This window comes from Protopterus annectens, chromosome 2.part1, assembly GCF_019279795.1.
Source record: "Protopterus annectens isolate FY-2018-M chromosome 2.part1, PAN1.0, whole genome shotgun sequence".
NCBI lineage: Eukaryota > Metazoa > Chordata > Ceratodontiformes > Protopteridae > Protopterus > Protopterus annectens.
Window position 1 is genome coordinate 1,604,588,635 of NC_056729.1, and position 5,041 is coordinate 1,604,593,675.

Below are 5,041 nucleotides of genomic sequence, written 5' to 3' on the forward strand. Positions count from 1 at the left end.
CTGTTTTAAGTTTTAATGTGCAGTTTCGTTCTTGTAAACTTTCGATTTTCTCATCTCAATGATTTGTGTGTTGGTATTGTGTTAATTCGATAAAGTGAAGTAGATCCATATATAGCTATTGCTATATATGTGCTATATATCTGTGTGTGTGTGTGTGTGTGTGTGTGTGTGTGTGTGTGTGTGTGTGTGTGTGTGTGTGTGTGTGTTTTATTAATCTAGCTACCATCTGCCAATATTACAAAATAATTTCTTTTTATTACTTAGTTTTTGATTTTTTTCTACAGTGCCTGCATAATGATTGTGATTTGTATACCTATGTTGTATTGTTAAATTCTGTACACCTTATTTCATACAGTTTTCTATACCTCGTTATATGGAATGTTCTTCATTTTGTGTTTTACAAAGTCCATAATCCTTGCAGTTCTACATTGAAAGCGTTTGTAATACATTCGTTGTTAAGAACTATCTAAACTGATTTACATGGCAAATAAAAATGAATCATATTAAGTTATCAAAAAAAACTTCTAAAAAGTATAAAGCAACATTTTTTACCATCTTTTAAATGTCCTATTTGAGGTTGCTAGTAAGCTGTTACTAAGCGTTTCACATTTTGCTCATTTGTTCCACATTACCACAATATTGGTATTACACATTCTGAAAATTGAAGGTTGAGAACTATGTACTTAAGTTAAGCCATACTCTAACTACTGTCTGTAAATATTATGTAATATTAACTCATGGAATATGTCTACTTAGATATGCATATTCTAGTTCTATATTCCTGCTCTCCTTTGAGTCTGGGTCATGCCTGAAAAAGGTCAACACACCTGTCAACTCAACTGGCAAAACAAAAAAAATTGCAAATAAATAAATAAATGAATAGGTTCATAGATGGTTACTAGACTAATAACCACTAGGGCTCTTACAAGCCTCTGCTCACATCCCAGATCATTTGGGTCCCGAGTATCATGGATGTCTATACAAGGGGAGGACATGTTAGTAGGAAAGTAACTAAGGGTTTTAGTGGGGGTGATAGCAAATAAATAAATACAGAGATGCCTTTCAGGTCTTTTCAGGCAATATGTGACAATGGTGAACTTCAATGCTCACATAAATATATGGGATAAGTTGAGCAATGTGTAAACCACAGGTAAAGGTCAACAGGAGAAACTTTTCCAGCTTGGGAATCTCCCCACATTCTGGATATAAATCAGCTTCATCACTTGCGGTGCTCCTCACAAGTGTTACTCTCATTAGGTATACAGCGAGTTGAACGCCGAGCCTCCTACATTCTTGCCAATGGGCTTCAGATGCCAGACATACCTCACAATACACACACACACACACACACACACACACACACACACACACACACACACACACACACACACACACACACACACACACACAGACACACACACACACACACACACACACACACACACACACAAACACACACACACTACACTTATTAGCAAAAGAACTGCATCTGAATTGTGAGAGAAGGTGAGTGGCATTTTTGTTTGACACAGAAAAGAAAAAAAAATTGTGAGATTTGTCAAGTAAGACTATGACTATTTTTGATTTTGTTCAGCCAAACTATCCCATCCCTGTTTTATTTTTAAATCTAGTATGTCTTGTGCTACTAACCTTTATGTAAATTTGGCATTAGAAACCCCTCACAGTCATATGTCATCTGCTGGTCTTAGGGAACACTACAAGATAATACTGGGAAGAGACCTCCTGTTGACTGATTAAACTCCATTTCCTCCTCCCTGTCATACTTTCACAGCCCCTAATTGCATGATACAGTACTTAACAACATTAACCCCCCCCCCCTTTTCCGGTGTACATTTACATTTTTGACCTAGCTCCTAGCATTGAAGAGAACAGAGATACAAAAAATAAACAATTGTATAGTAAATAAACAAAAACATACAATTTAAAAAAAAAATCTGCACCATTCCTATTTTTATTTCATATTATCACTGAGCTGTTGCCTGCTTTTGCATACTACTGAATAAGTGAATAATATAATTTCCGTATCTCCCAAAAGGTTTTTCTTGTTGTTGTTTTTGTTTACACAACCCAATCTGTGCATCTTAATTATACATACTCCTCTCCCAGATCATCAAATGTAAGAAACATCTGACCTCCCCAGCTTCAGCATTCTTGCCCTCACATTCTTTAGATGATTCCTAAATTTCTTGATGTTCACTAACAGTTTCCTTTTAACTGGCCACTGATTTCAAGTGTGGGAGAAATGTTTACTTAAAACAGGCTTAAAGCTCCCCATTCATAAAACCGACAGTGAATACCCATTTACCTCCAGCAGAACTTATACTGAGGTACTAGCATGTTTATTCTCCAAGACATCTAATTCCCCATGTTCTAGACGTGTACTTCATAGTACCCCACCACACCTATTGTCACTGGCCACCATAGGTAAATAGTTCAGCTATTAAATCCATCCTTAAAACCAGAATAGAATATACCAGAAAAGCCCTGATAGTTGCTGACTGTATGTCTCTCTCTCTCTGTATATATATATATATATATATATATATATATATATATATATATATATATATATATATATGTCAGAATGACTGCATTCATTCTGTATGTGGATTAGGTATGTGTCACAGTGTTCTGCCTTCCTGGAACAAGACAAAAACAAGAAGTGTATCCACCTTCAACTTGTACAATATCTCTCAAAGCATAACATAATAGCAAACTGCCAACATGGCTTTAGACCACATCACAGTACTACCACTGCCCTGCTTTCTTTTGTAGAGACTATTAACCAGAACCGTAACAACAACTTACTCTCTTCTGCCCTCTTCATTGACCTCTCCAAAGCATTCGATATGGTAAACCACCCCTTATTACTTAATACTCTTGAATCCATCTCATTTGATGCCCCAGCCATTAAATGGTTTAAATCTTACCTCACAAACAGAAAACAAGCTGTTCTCTGGGATAACCACATCTCTTCTCTCCTGCCTGTTTCCATTAGCGTTCCTCAAGGCTCTATTTTTGGCCCACTTTTTTTCTCCCTCTTCATTAATGATCTTCAAACAATAATCCCTCAAGCAACCTGCATTCAATATGCAGATGATTCGACACTCATCTGCTCAGCTCCATCTACCCCAGAACTAATCTCTCTCACCCAAAAAGTATTCAGTACAGTAGAAGCATGGTTCTCTAGTCGTTTCCTCTTACTAAATGCCAAAAAAAACAAACTTCTTCTTTTTACTCCCACATCTAGAACCTCCCCCTTACATTTCTCCATCTCTTCAAACAGCGCCACTGTTATCTTACCCGACACTTCAACTAAATTGTTAGGTATTACAATTGACAATAATCTCTCATTCGACCTACACATTAACAACTCCATAAAACTAGTTAACAGAAAGATAGGATCCTTATATCGAATCAGACCATTTCTTACACCATCTACCAGAACAAGGATTGCTCACTCTCATCTTATTTCAACTCTTCTATATGCTGCGCCTATCTTCACTAACCTCAAAAAAAACAGCCTTAACAAACTGGCAACCTGTTATAATAACATTTAATATGGTCCAAAGAACTTCTGGATAACTGAGGATGAAGCAGTGAGATGTAAACGTGCTGTGGGTTTCCCAAAGAATCTCCAAATGATTAATTGAATATAGATTTTATTCCAAACAGACAAGCGCTTTCGCTAAAAGTAGCTTCATCAGGTCTATAACAATACAAGTGAATTAAGTTCCTATTTTTATAGTCTTTGTGATTTAATCAAACTTAATACCATCATGCACTTAAAAGGGAAACGTCACTACTTTTAAGAAGCAAAATTCTTCTACAGATAAAAACCATATTTCCTTCTAAAACATTTGTATGAAGATAAAACATGTTAAAAAGCTTCATTACTATTGTACATACACGTTATGAAATATATAAAAAATATATATAAAATATATTTGATTATTGGAATATGTGATAAACATGCCTAAATTTCTATGTAAATGTATGAATATATGATTGTATGGTCACAAATTCATCTAACCTATCATAACTATGCTGAATGATATGTATGAAACATGTATATATATATTTATGCTGAAAAATGGATGTGTGTCTATAAAAAATGTATGTGTATTAACAATATGTATATAATACCTAGTTATCATATTGATATATAGACATATTAGAGTGCTGGTGCAATGAGGATATGTACCTTCACTCCTTTGTTCTTTGTTAATCCAATCAGTATTTTTCAACTGGTTATTTGAGAATTCAACTGTATTGAGTGTTTTAGTACTAACTCTTGTAGTAGTTTTTTATTTATATAGAAGAGTTTGCTATCTTTTATTTTTAATGTTTGCTTGCAAACTCTATTACTAACTCTTAGATTTCATTATAATGAGTACTGCTATTACATTTTTGTATGACAATTTTTTTGTATGATAATTTTTTGTCTCTGAATGTATCTCACTCTGTGGAGCTTTTCTCCCCGGGCCTCTACTGAAAATGGAAATTTCTCCAGCTAGACTAGCCCGGTCAACAAATGTAAAATAAATAAAATAAATAAATAAAGATTGCCTGTGTAAATGGGTCCCCTACAGATGCTCAAACTTCCAAAAGGCTAACTTTCAAATGGCTGAGATATATGATCGACTTTTGGAAGTTCAAACGTTCTGAATGGACAGCTCTCTATAGTGCAGAATGGGAAAATTTCCATTTTCCACACTGCAGTGCAATCTTGGAGTTGGTATATTTAAATAGCAGGGGGTGTGGGGGCAGCCCTGCTAGCAAAGAGTAGGTACTTTTTTTTTTTTTTTTTTTTAACATGTTTGAAATTTCAAAAGTTGAACATATGGTCTCAGCCATATGGGTTTCAGCTTTTTGAAATGTTTATCATGTATAGTACACCCGTGTAAACACGTTCAAGTACTTTTGGAATAGGATGAAAAAAATAATTGGGAGTATTACCAATATCCCCCCCATTAAGCACCTCCACAAATAAAAAATAATTAATAACTATAAAAACATT

The 5,041-nt window shown here is 34.8% G+C and overlaps 1 long non-coding RNA gene across 1 annotated transcript; it reads right to left on the reverse strand.

Annotated features, from left to right (window-relative positions):
• Positions 1–373: 373 nt before the first annotated feature.
• LOC122794784 lies at positions 374–4,539 on the reverse strand. The gene is made up of 3 exons (XR_006363698.1): positions 4,441–4,539; positions 2,113–2,115; positions 374–383 (listed from the first exon to the last, which is right to left on the reverse strand). It is a non-coding gene; the product is annotated as an uncharacterized LOC122794784 (long non-coding RNA).
• Between the last annotated feature and the right edge of the window lie 502 nt (positions 4,540–5,041).